The following is a 14,320-nucleotide window of genomic DNA, read 5'->3' as shown; positions in this document are numbered from 1 at the left end:
TCTAATAAACTTAAACCTACTGCATCCTCCCTATTCTGGTATTTTAAAGAGTACTTAGCAGAAATATTAAGCAACCTAACTAATAGGGTTGCAAACTCCCAGCAAAAGAAAATAGGGAACCACCCCCCACCCTCCACCTCATGATGCTTAATCGACGTAATCAACTTTAATTTGATGCAGTGTGAAAAAAAAATGCACAGAAATAAATTATTTTTCAAGAATAATTAAATAGATTCAACATCTTTCTTCAACAGAATTGCAGACTGCACAGATGGTATCTTCCCAAAGGAAAAAGTACTAGCTTACTAGGGTATATTAGACTTAACAGTTACTATATACAGTAATGGACTTCTATACATTTTAAATCAGATTAAAACTTTGGGTGTAAGATTCAGATAATTATTTATTAAAAACTAGACATTTTAAATGAGAATAAGAAAGAAAAGTATGTTTTTGTGCCCCCTTTTCCCTGTTAATGCCCTATCGGCCCCCCTGGCTAAACTTTGCTAGATCCGCCCCTGCACAGTTACCAGCCGTCAGCTACGTAGAAAAGGATCCTGGTGTAGAAAGTAATAATAAATAAATTCTAACAGCAGCTTATCAAGCTTAAACGTGCTGCTGTTGTTCCGCCGCTGGTTTCCTCTTTCTGGTGCAAAGTGTGCCAAAAACAAAGAAGAGAGACGGACTCCCGACAGAAAAGCCGATCAGCTGATCATTGATCAGTTTCATGATTGAAGTAGCAGCAGGAGAGGGAGGGAGAGAGAGAGAGGCAGTCGCTCCATATATCGGTTGTTAAGCTTAACGCAGGAACGCTTTACAAACATTCAGAGATGAACTTACACACTTGCTTTACTTCTCTCTGGGATAACTTCCTCGGAGATGAAATGCTGGTTTGGTAGCGAGGCTACAAATACACACAGTCGCTCTATCACGTGATGCTCCGACGTGCTACGGTTATGAGCCGAGTTACGCCATGTCGCAAGTTTTGTGAGGTGCTTTTTTGATATTTAATGGATCGGATTACATTTTTTATTTCTCTCCGATATCCGATCCAGTAATTTACGTCAGTATCGGACCGATACCGATACATAATATCGGATCGGTCCATCTCTATTCTCGACCACCCTACGTCTCCCATTTTGACCTCAGGACTTCCAGGTCATACTCAGCACAGATGTTTCTGTATGGTACGCTGACCACTCGGTTATGGCAGTCCATGTATGCCCTGCCTGTTAGCATCTTGCATCCTGCTGGGTGTGCTGTATTGTCTCGGGGGCATCTTTACACAGCCTGCACCTGGGGTCATGCCTGTTGTGATAGACCCCAGCCTTTATGGATCTTGTGCTCAGAGCCTGTTCCTGTGCTGCCATGATTAGTGCCTCTGTGCTATCTTTCAGATCAGGACATCTGGATGTAAGTCACTTCCTCTATCTGCTGGTGGTACATACCATGCAGGGGACTTTCTTTACACAATGGCTCCTCCTCTTTCTTGGGTATCTGCTGCCTGAGGTATTCACTGAGCACGCGGTCGGTTGGGGCCATCTTCCTCATGTATTGGTGGATGTTTGTTGTCTCATCCTGTGCTGTGTTACTGACACTCACCAGTCCCCGTCCCTGTTTCTTCCACTTAGTATACAGCCTCAGGGTGCTGAACTTAGGGTGAACCCTCCATGCATGGTCAGGAGTTTCCTTGTATTGATGTCAGCAGTTTCTATCTCTTATTATCCCAGCAGGGTACCTGATCACAGTCAGGGCATATGTGATGATAGCCTTGATCTTGTTCGTACTGTTCAGCTGACTCCTCAGGACTTGCCTGACCTTCTGCAGGTACTTGGTGGCTGCAGCTTTCCTAGCAGCCTCTCCACAGCTCCCATTTTCCTGTGGAATCCCCAGGTACTTGTAGCTGTCCTTGGTGTCTGCAATGTTGACTTCTTGTAGTTTGACCCCCTCAGTTCTGACTACCTTCCCTCTCTTTGTTGTCATATGATTACACTTCTCCAGTCCAAATGAAATTCCTCTGTCATTGCTGTATATCCCGGTGGTGTGGATCAGTGAATTGATATCTCGTTCACTCTTGGCATACAGCTTGATGTCATCCATGTACAGGAGGTGGCTGACGATTGCTCCATTCTGTAGTTGGTATCCGGAGCCAGTCTTGTCAATGATCTCACTGAGGGGGTTCAGGCCTATGCAGACCAGCAGTGGGGACAGAGCATCCATCCGATTTCTTCTCTTGCTCTCGGCGAAGGCGGTTGCACTTTTTTTCCTCCTCCTCTCCTCGCCCTTAGCTTCCCTGCTTAGCCTCTTGTGTCCTTGTCTAGTCTAGTGTTTTTTGTATTACTTTTCCCTGGAACACTCTCTCACAGTCTGTTCTCTAAAACCTAAAAGAGGAATTATGGATTTGATCAACTGGTCCCTGAATGTAACTGACACCCCTTTCTCAACGAGAAGTATGGGCTCGGGTGAGCCTGAGTGCTGAAGATATCTACCTATTTGGAACCATGATAACAGGGTTCTTGCTGATCGGAGCTGGCTTGGCCCTGGCTTATCGAAGAATTAAGGAAGCGGAACCGGCTGTTCAAACCCCCACAAGGCTGCCCGCTGGGATTGAAACGATGGGACGAGGCGTGAGTTTCTCAAAATGGGCTCATTGAGTGCAGCACGGATAAGATCTTGGAGAAGCTTACGGCTGCCGTGAATACTCAGGACAAGACCTCTGAGTGCAAACTGGATTACATCTGGAGGGGCTCGCTCGGAATAACATCTCTGAGCGCAAATTGGATCACATCTTGGGAAGCGCACTGCGGTCGTGTGTTCTCAGAATCTGCTCTTTGAGGATTCAGTTTGATTTTTGTTATGTTTTTTTTTTTCTTATTTTAAATCAAGTTTTTTTTTTGAATGACAACATCACGGAGCGCAAGTTTGATAACATCATGGAGAAGCTCACGGCTCTCCAACGGGAGATTGAGAGACCAGTGTTGGACTGTTAGAACAGCTTTGAAATTCATATGAGTTGTTCGCACTAAAGTAAAAACCACCATCACTTCATGCGGCTATCCCTTCGGCGCCAGCTGCGGTCTCAAGGCTGGAGCTGAACAAAACACCCTGATAACGACTGTGTTGAGACTGTTCTTCCCATTCTACGCAAGGCCACCTGGGTCGGCTGGAAGACCGTTTACTTAGCCTGGCAGGGCGAAGGACACTGTCTCAGCTGAACTCTGGAAACATACACACACACACACACACACACACACACACACACACACACACACACACACACACACAGACATATATACACATGCAGATGTACACTCATCCCCCCTCCAAACGCCTTTGACGCTTATTCCCTTCCGATGCTGACGGTGGATCATGGAGACCAGCGCTTATGCTGCAGGCCCGGATGTACTGTCTACATTGGCTGTCTCTCACCTTTTACCCATCCCTGTTGCTTGTCATGTGTTTCTTTGGTGTATTAGAGTTTTTTTCATGTGCTATGTGCAGAGGTGTTATTTCTGTTCTCAAACTGATCTCCCTGTTGGAGCTCAGTCTGGGGGGAGTTATTTTTTTTCTCCTTATCTTTCCTCATGTTGTGCTTTTCCATGTTATACCCCTCTGACCTGTCTTCCCCATGTGATGTTTGTGTAATGTATGTATGGTCGGAAGGGTAAGACGGCGCTGGCACGGCTGGCAGCCTTAACCCAATTTCCCTCGGGATGAATAAAGTATGATCAATAAATCAATCAATCAATCTCCTTGGTAGATCTCGCAATTGATGGTGACTTGTGCTTTTGGCTTGAAGTTAGCCTCTAGTGTTGTTTGCCACATCCACATAGAGTTCCTGATGAAGGCTCTTAGGGTCCTGTGGATCTTGTACAGTTCTAGGCATTCCAGGATCTGAGTGTGGGGCTTTGGGCAGCTGAGTTTTACAGTCTCTATCAGTAGCTGGTGTTTTGTGCCTCTGGTATTCATGCCAATTCCTTTTTGTGCCCCACTTATGTATTGAGCCATGTGCTTATTCATCTTAGCTGCTATGATGCCTGGAGAGGAGCTTCCATGTGGTACTGATGCAGGTTATTGGCCAGTAGTTGTATGGGACCGGTCCCTTCTACAAACAGCTACACATTTACATAGATGTACAGATGTGTAATTTAGGTTTTACTTACCTGTTTCCATTTCCTCACACATCACCGGGGAGCCAGACACTATAATGTAAAAAATAGTCAGTACATTTCATAAGAATTTGTTAAAGAAAACTAAATTACTGATGCGTTATACAAATACAAAACAAATAGTATAAAAGTACTTAAATGTATATCACTGTCACCTTTCTAATCAGAATCTTGATTTCTTGTTACAAATACTTCAAAGTCAATGTCATTTTTTGCTTTTAGATCATCTGAACCTGACTCAGATATTCTGCTCTTAAATTTATTGTTCTACTCTGTTTATTCACATTCATCTGTCTTTTTCTTTAAGGAAAGCAAATAACCATGACAACAACAGATTAATATTTCATCTTAACATGTAATGTCTCCATATCATACTAAGTTTCTGGCTTCTGAGAGAATTACAGCAGGTTAGAATATTACTACAATATTTAAACTGTATTTAAATCTACATGTTGATAAACACCACCTATATTTAATCATTCAAGTTTGGACACATTGACTCTTTAAAGGGTCTTTTTCATTGTTTTTACTCTTTTGTGCAGTAGAGAAGAAAACAGCTCTTTATTGAAGGAGCAACATGTACAGATACGACCTTCTCTGAGTTTTAATAGGATCACATATTTAATATATTACACTTCTAATTATTTAATAATTCAAAAAAAATTAGTTTCACAGGAAGGAATAGCAGCTAGATTATGATGCTGATAAGAAAATGTTGGGAAAATTATTTCGTTTGATGTTTCGATCAGTAAGTTTATGGCTTCTGAGGTCTTCATCCTGACTTGAAACTTATCGTAAATGGTAGTATAAATAAAAGCTTGTACATCTTTAGTTGCTGACTAAGGGTACAGCCAATTACAACAACTAACAAAATAAATACTTCAGCAACTGTGCAGTGAATGTTTGACATTTAACATTTCAAATAAGTTCAAGTACAAATGTGTTGGTTTGTTTGTTTTTATTTTTAGAAATGCACAAGTGTGTAGATGTGTGTTGTCATTCAGACTACTTATTTGGACCACCACTATGCCATATTTAAAAAAAAAAAAAAAAATCAGATTTAAAGATTACAACAGGGTGAACATATTAGAGAAAAATAAAAACTGGCATTACTACAACCTCCATCTTTAAAGTTTATTAATCAACCTTAAACAGGCTGAGGTTATCAGGTACAATTCTCCACTTTGGGACAAAGCCCATTACAAAGGCTATAAAAGCAAATACTGCAGCTATTTGTTTATTTCACGTTAGTTCAGATGAAAATATGTGTTGGTCTCTTTCTTTTAATTTTTAGAAATGCATAGGTGTGTAGATGTATGTTATTGCACAGCTTTTATTTACTACAGTTAGATGGAGCATCAAAATGAACTATGCAAAAAATAAAATAAAATAAAATTCAGGTTGAACATTTATGACAGGCTGAACATATTAGAGAAAAATAAGAACACCACAACCACCATCTTTAAAATTTATAAATCAACCTTAAACAGGCTGAGGTTATCAGGTAAAAGTCTTCACTTTGGGACACAGCCCATTACAAAGGCCTTAGTAGTTTTTTTTGTGTATTTGTACTTTTTAAAGTCATTTTTCAAGTCTGTAATTTTACTTTTACTTAAGTATATTTTTAAAAAAGTATTGTACTTTGCTACGTTTTCAGTCACACCCGTTACTGAGTAAATTTAAAAAAACAAAACACAAAAAACAAAAAAAAGCGCTTCGGAAATACAGCAGGGAATGATGGGTAGAAGAACAAATTGGCGCTAAGGTCACGATAAAGATGGAGACGGAGTCTGACATCGGTGGTACGGATCCCGTGAAAAAAGAAACTACATCAATTTCTGCTGACCCTGAACTCAAAGAAACTGATGTGAACCCCTGGCCGTATTTAAGGGACCATTTCGGCTTCAAGTGCAAGAAAGGCAACAGCTTCATTATGCAGTGTAAGCTGTGTTTGCCCAGAGAGACCAAGTTAGCAGCTTTTAAAAATTCCACATCAAACCTGTGCAAGCATGTAGAGGTAAGTTAAATGAAACTTGTACTGTTATGGTAGCAAAAAGGCTGTGCTCAAGTTAATCACATTAAGTTAAGACATCTGTGAAGAACACGGCTAATGTTGGTTGGTACTAGCAACTTCCTGTTATCGGGCACGTTGTTGTCCAAACAATTTGGTGTGTTTAATGAAATCAAAATTGATTTACATGCTGATTAAAAAAAATTTGTTAACAGAGAAAACATCCATCCAAGCTGAAGGCCTTCAGTGACTTTATAGCAACGTGGAAGCGAGCCCTGGAGCAACCAGAACCCCCAAGAAAGCAAGCAAAAATCAGTGATGTGATTGCAGTGGGTGCAAACAGACGAGTATCACAGGCAAAGGTTGACAAGCTCATGATTAATTTCATTTGTGAAGCTCTTCATCCATTTTCTGTGGTTGAACAACCTTCTTTTAAAGAACTTTTGTTGACACTGAATCCTCAATGAAAAGTCATTTCCAGACCCACTCTCAGGACCAGAATAGAGCGAGCTGCCAATCAGATGAAAAAAACTTTTATGTTGCACCTCAGTAAAGTCAGCCATGTTGCCACCACTACAGATTGTCGGACAGCACACCAGCAAAGTTTCATAGGAGTCACAGCTCATTGGATAGATGAGGAAACTTTGGAGAGGAGATCTGCTGCCCTTGCCTGCCAGAGGTTGAAAGGGTCCCACACCTTTGATGTCCTAGCTGGTGCCCTTGATGACATTTATTGTCAATACAGAATAAAGGGGAAAGTAGCAAGAACGACAACAGACAGTGGCTCGAACTTTATTAAAGCATTCAGTGTGTTTGGTGAACAAAGTCAGCCTGAGGAAGCGGAGTCGGAGTCACATCAAGACTCTTCTGAAGAGACCAAAGCAGACTACCTGGACACATTCGCCATCCGGGAGCAAGATAGCGGTCTTGAGTACCAACTTCCACCATATCAAAGGTGTGCATGCCACCTATTAAATTTAGTTGCCACAACAGATGCTGCCAAGGCAGAAGAGATGAATGATGCATACAAATGGCTATCATGAGCAGCCTTTGGGAAATGCCAAGCAACTGGAATAAGTAAGGTCGGTCCTACATGGCAGCAGAAATTGTGGAAAGTGAATGCAAGTTCCAGCTCATCCAGCCAAAGCAAACTCGGTGGAACTCAACATACATAGCTCTGGAGATCATAAATCAGAAGAAAAGGATGCTATCAGGAATGTCTGTGAAGAAGTCAAAGTAAAAATGTGAGTTTTATTTCTTATTTCTAAAGTGTGACATAAATGACACAGGTGGAAAACAATGCTGGAGCTACCTCACTTATTGGTTTTTCAAACCTTTGAATTTTTAAAATACATGTCCATACTTGGCTCTATATTCGACATCTATGCCTGAAGGTAATTTACTAAAAAATGCTTTATGTCATACAGGCTGAGTCCAGCTGAAATTGCTTTCCTGACTGAGAACTGCACTGTGATGAAGCCTGTGGTGAAGGCTTTAAACATCCTTCAGTCTGAGACCAATACACACATGGGATGGCTTCTTCCAGTGATCTTCCAGCTGAAAGCTGAACTCAGCAGACTGGAGACCTCCACCAAAATGTGTCTCCCACTCATCAGAGCCATTCAGGATGGTGTCCAAAAGCGCTTTGGTGGGATGATGGAAGACCCTGAACTGATTGCTGCTGCAATCCTTCTTCCGAAGTTCAAGACCACCTGGACTGAGAGGCCTGATATCATAGAAGCAGGTCTGATTTAATAATTTAATATCATGCCGTAATCAGTTGTTTCTTATGAATTTCAATAATTAATTAACTAAATAAATTATTAATTTAATAAAGTACAATAACATGCACCTTTCTACACAAATTGTAGTTTTTGCAATTCATGCACTATAATAAACTCTTATTGCCTCATTTATCCAAAATTAAATGTCAGAAATATTTAATGTGTTGTGTATTTGTCATTCAACAGGTCTGATCTATGTGAGACAACGCCTTGACCAGATGGCAGAGGTTGGGGTGGAGCAAGTCAAGCAACATTCATCAGATGAAGAAGACTTCTTCTTTTCATGGTAAATGGTAAATGGACTGGTTCTTATATAGCGCTTTTCTACTCTTCTGAGCACTCAATGAAGTCCAAAAGGCCACAAGGTATATGGGTACCTTGCGTGTATCTCGGACAAGATAGATCTGCTGAATTCATTTCCACACATCAAAAAACTTTCTCTCAAACTTAACACTGGCCTGCCTGCCTCAGCTGCCTGCGAGCGTCTCTTTAGCTGTGCTGGACTACTGTTCACTGTAAAGCGAGCAAGGATGAACTCTACTAACTTTGAAAATCAACTGCTCCTCAAAATTAACAGGAAGTTCAGAGAGTAACACTCTAGGATGGACACAAAGGAACTTTAATTTAGAGGTACAGTAGGGCAGGGCCAAGTTTAAAAAATTAAAAAACATTTTTATAGCAGCTGCCGTACAGTTCAGTTCAGTACTTGTTCTCTTATTTGACAGTTTAGAACAAACTCATGTAAAAGAATTATATGGTTTTGTATTGAAAACACTGTGATACCTGACAGTTTGGTTGGTTGGTTGGTTTGGTGACCATTATCCATTTTGATGTATACACTTGCAGTTTAAATGCCACTGCACTTTAATTTGTAAAGTTTTTCTTTTAATTAAAAAACAACTACTTTGACATTTATACCCCATTGTCTTTTTTTCACTACTCAGAAGAGGCTGTCCTCCTGCTGACAAAAAAGTAACTATGTAACTTTGTACATTTTAAATGAGCTACTCTGAAATGAACTGGGGGGCTCTGTCTGAGGTAATGTCCACGGGGGTGCCGAAACGCGCAACCCAAGATTACAAAAATGCCTTGGCTACCACTGCCGCGGTAGTGGACACCAGGGGAACTGCCTCCGGCCACCAGGTGGTGCGGTCAACAATAGTCAAAAGGTGCGTAAAACCTTGTGACTGCGGCAGGGGACCCACCATATCAACATGCACATTATCCAAACATTCGCTGGACATGAAGAACTACTCCAGGGGTGCCTTGGTGTGTTTATGAACCTTTGAGAGCTGGCATGGAATGCATTTCTTCACCAATTTGCGAAGGCCTGGCCAAACAAACTTAGAGCTGACTAGTTTATCAGAGGCCCAGACCCCCGGATGAGAGAGAGCATGTAACGAGTCAAAAACGTGACGACCCCATGAAACGGGAACTACCGGGTGAGGGCGGCCGGTGGAAACGTCACATACCAGGAAAGGACCACCATCCTGCAGAGGTCTGTCCTCCAGCATGAGGCCCATCTGCACAGATTTAAGCGCGAGGATGTCTGGGTCACCGCTCTGATTGGCAGCCATGGCAGAGTAGTCCATGCCGACAAACACGGGAGAAACCAGTGCACGGGACAAACAGTCAGATTGGACCTACCAGCCACGTGCTGAATGTCCGTGGTAAACTAAGAAATGGCTGCAAACTGGCGCTGCTGGTGCGCACTCCATGGGTCAGAAACTTTGGCCAGAGGAAATCGAGAACTGGCAACCCAAACTGGCATTTAGACAGAATAATGATCAGTCCATGCTCCGCCAAACGCTGAAAAACCTGACGCAGATGGAACATGTGCTGCTCTGCTGAGCTGCTGGCCACCAGTATATCATCGAGATATACAAAAACAAAGGGCAGCCCACGCAAGACTGAGTCCATCAACCGCTTGAAGGTTTGGGCAGCACCTTTAAGGCAGAAAGGCATGCGCAGAAACTTGAAAAGGCCAAAAGGTGTAATGACGGCGGTTTTGGGGACATCCTCAGCGCACACAGGAACCTGGTGATATCCCCGTACCAAATCAATCTTCAAAAAAACCGAGGTCCCTGCAAGATGGGCGGAAAAATCTTGGATGTGGGGAATCGGATAATGATCGTTATCCCGTTATCCCTGGTGGAAACGCCTCCCCCAGCGTGAGTCCTCTATGAAAAGGAGCCTTTCCTTGTTGCCAGCAGTTGCGACTGCTAAAGAGCGCTGGCGGGCCCGTTTCCCTGCGGCTTAAAATTGCAAGGTGGCAGACAGCACCGTGCCTTCGCTCCAAAACGCTGATGATAAAAACAAAGCCCTTTTCCGCCTTGCCGCCATACAGCAACCCCAGCCACCGTGGATGAGTCGGAGGGCCCCTGGAGTATCGGTGGGGGGGGGTGGGAAAAGCCGCTGGTGAGTCCGGGACAACCGCCTGGACACTGAAGCTCCTGGTAGCCAGGAGGATGCGATCCGCCTCTTCTGCAAGGGAGCGGTAATCCTTCGTGGCCAATAGCGAGGAGTTGGCAAGGCCAGCGCGCACCTGAGCCGGCAGCTGTCGGAAGAGATGGAAGAGGTGGGTGAAGAGGAATCCTCCATCATCCGTGCCCAGTAGGACAGCATGCTCTCCATGAGCTCGAGAGCAGTACCATCGCCCAGGCACGTGAGGGAGAGGAGTTTCTCGGCCTGCTCAGCATCACTAGTCTCAAATCTTGTGGTGATAGAGCCTTCTCTGTGGCATGTCCTTGACTTTGGAATAGTCTCCCCCTAAACATTAGATCTGCACAAAGACTTGATCAATTTAAATCGCTACTTAAGACACATTTTTATGCCCTGGCTTTTAACACACTATGACCAAAGCATCTTGGTCTTATTTTAATAGTCCTAGTTACTGTTTTAATTCTTTTATTGTCCTATCACTGTTTTATATTTTTATTATTGTTTTACATTGTCTCTTTTGTAAAACAATTGCATTTGTCACGACACAATATATTCAGTTTTAGCATTTATATTCACTGTTAACTGTAACTACGCTCAAAGTGTTAATGCTATCTTATTTTAATAAACAACACTGTCATTTGCAAAACTAGGGTGGCACTTGGCATGGCAAGAGATCATTTTAGGGTGGCACTTGCCACCCCATGCCACCCTTCTAGATCCGCCCCTGAGCCCATTACAAACGCTATCAAAGCAAATACTGCAGCTATTTGCATGCAGTATTGCACATTTAACATTTCAAAAAAGTTAAAAACAAATGTTTTTATTTGTTTGTATTTTTTTAAATGCACAGATGTGTGATGTACTGTCATTCAGCTTTTATTTACCTGGGACAGTTCTCAACTCTCTTCTCTTTCCTATAAAAACAGAAGAAAAAAAAAAGGTCCAGAAATTTTTACTTTTTAACATTCATATGCTGATATGCAAATATAAAACATCTACACATCATTTGTATTTATACATCATGCTCAAAACTGTAGTTTATATAATTAGTAATTTCTAATGTGTTCTCTAGTGTTTAATTTTTTCCAGTTATTTTTTTTTTCTTATTACGTGACCATTATGCAAGCACTGTCTGCCACAAAACCACTCAGCCTCAGTTAAAGTTATAATAAAAAAAACACTCCTAAGAGGATTAGCTAACAAAAATAAGTAAATAAATAAACTAGTGAAATAACAGAACTCTAATGCAGTGCCTCACAGGTATTATAATAAGTAGTATTTAAAGTATAAAATATGCTCACCAATATTCCAAATATAACAACAGCAATATTTTGGCTTGCTTACTCAGGATACAGCCCATTATAATGACTATCAAAGCAAGTACTACTGCAACAGTACACACATCCATCCATCCATCCATCCTCATCCGCTTTATCCGAAGTCGGGTCGCGGGGGCAGCAGCCTAAGCAGAGAAGCCCAGACCTCCCTCTCCCCAGCCACCTCCTCCAGCTCATCCGGGGGAACACCAAGGCGTTCCCAGGCCAGCCGAGAGATATAATCTCTCCAGCGCGTCCTGGGTCTGCCCTGGGCCTCCCCCGGTGGGACATGCCCGAACACCTCACCCAGGAGGCGCCCAGGGGCATCCTTGTCAGATGCCCGAACCACCTCAACTGGCTCCTTTCGATGTGGAGGAGCAGCGGCTCTACTCTGAGCCCCTCCCGGATGGCCGAACTTCTCACCCTATCTCTAAGGGAGAGGCCAGCCACCCTTCGGAGGAAGCTCATTTCTGCCGCTTGTATCCGCGATCTCGTTCTTTCGGTCACTACCCACAGCTCGTGGCCATAGGTGAGGGTCGGGACGTAGATCGACCGGTAAATTGAGAGCTTCGCTTTTACACTCAGCTCCCTCTTCACCACGACGGACCGGTGCAGCGTCCGCATCACTGCAGCCGCAGCACCAATCCGTCTGTCGATCTCCGGCTCCCTTCTCCCATCACTCGCGAACAAGACCCCGAGATACTTGAACTCCTCCACTTGGGGCAGGAACTCATCCCCGACCCGGAGTGGGCACTCCACCCTTTTCCGGCTGAGAACCATGGCCTCAGATTTGGAGGTGCTGATCCTCATTCCTGCTGCTTCACACTCGGCTGCGAACCGTTCCAGTGCGAGCTGGAGGCCCCCACCCGATGAAGCCATCAGAACCACATCATCCGCAAAAAGCAGTACACACAGTATTTATTATTTAACATTTTGAACAAGTTTAAACAAAAATGTGTTTCTATTTTTTAGAAATGCATTGATGTGCAGATGTGTGTTTGTCAGGGTCTGACGGCGCCCTGACCGGTCGACCTGCCAGTGTGTATATTTGTGTGCGTGTATGTGTGTCTCTCCTATCACCCTGTCTCCCCCTCCGGCTCCGCTGTGATGTGTTAGGAGGTAACCTAGCAACAGGCTACCTCCGACCCGGAAGTGCTGTCGCCCGAAGCTGCCGCACCTGCAATCAATCCACCAGCTGCTGCCAATCAACTACCATCTTCAGCAGGGCTACTTAATGGTGTGGCTGAGCGACAGACAGCGCTGGAGTATTGCACTAAGCCTGGGATTGACGGAGGATTTACGGACACAAAGGAAGCACTTGGAGGAGAGACGGGCACTCACTACCACGCACGGGCTTACACGGAAGGAAGGACGCACTATCACCATTGTTGCACATTTGAACTGTTGTCACCTTGCTGCACTGTAAATAAATGCACTGTCCTTATTTCTGACCTCCGCACCTGAGTCCACTCTTTAACAACCGTGACAGAGTTATACTGATATTCAGCTTCTACTTACTCGTAGGTTGTCCTGAAGTCATAAAAATTGAGAAAGTACCTAGGATGTAAAAAAAAAATGGATCAAATATTTAATAAGAATTTGTTAAAGGGAAGTAAACATATAAACACAAACACTACAAACAGTATTTAAAATGTGTAATGTGTAAAATGTGATATTTTTGCTACTGAATATGACTTTTTGTTTTAACCAACTTTTCTTTGTATTTGTATTACGTCTGGATCCTGTGAAATGACTCTGATAGTCTGCTATTGTACTCTTTTCATTCAAGTTTAGCTTTCTTCATCTTCAAACTGTGGCTGACAGAATTTACTTTTTTATTTTGAAATAAACTCACCGGGTGTTGGAATATTTCTGCGCACAAGAGGTCCTTGAATCACTTCATTATTGTCTTTGTTGACAGCAATAAAGGCAGTGAACGAACTGCTCACTCCTGATTGGACACTGAGCTGCACCACCTTCTCCTTCACTCCTCCATCTTGCTGTCCTCTGCGATCTCTCTCCTCCATCTCCAGGGAACGAATCAGAGTCCGAGCACCCAACCTGTGGACTGTTAGTCTGCAGGCAAGAAGGAAAACATTACAGAGTCATATGTCATATGTGATATTGCCAATAGCTAATTATGCTTAATACTGATCAGAATATAATCAGGTACATTAAATAAGTATGTTAAAGTTGAACTCATATAATGATTAATAAATTATGAATATATATATATATATATATATATATATATATATATATATATATATATATATATATATATATATATATATATATATATATATATATATATATATATATACACACACACATATATATATATGTGTGTGTGTGTGTGTGTGTGTGTGTGTATTTAAGGAAGATAGGAGAGAGTGATCAACACTGAGCAGCCACTAATCTCGAAGAATGTCTGACGTCAATTAAATGTATGATTTAATGACAAAAACAGAGTTTTAAAGAGAAAAGATAAAAGAAGATTTTTTTACAATTAATGTGAGAATGTGTTACGAACAAATCTACCTGAAACAGAGGACAACATCAACTAGATGAAACACCCCTCCGTGAATTGCTACCTTT

At 42.6% G+C, this 14,320-nt stretch overlaps 1 pseudogene; it reads right to left on the bottom strand.

Moving 5' to 3' along the window:
* The window catches only part of LOC116313897, a 40,318-nt pseudogene that overhangs the window by 5,119 nt on the left and 20,879 nt on the right, over positions 1-14,320 (bottom strand).

Source organism: Oreochromis aureus, linkage group 14, assembly GCF_013358895.1.
Source record: "Oreochromis aureus strain Israel breed Guangdong linkage group 14, ZZ_aureus, whole genome shotgun sequence".
NCBI lineage: Eukaryota > Metazoa > Chordata > Actinopteri > Cichliformes > Cichlidae > Oreochromis > Oreochromis aureus.
The sequence above is the reverse complement of the archived record's forward strand: the minus strand, read 5'-3'. Positions and strand labels throughout refer to the sequence as shown.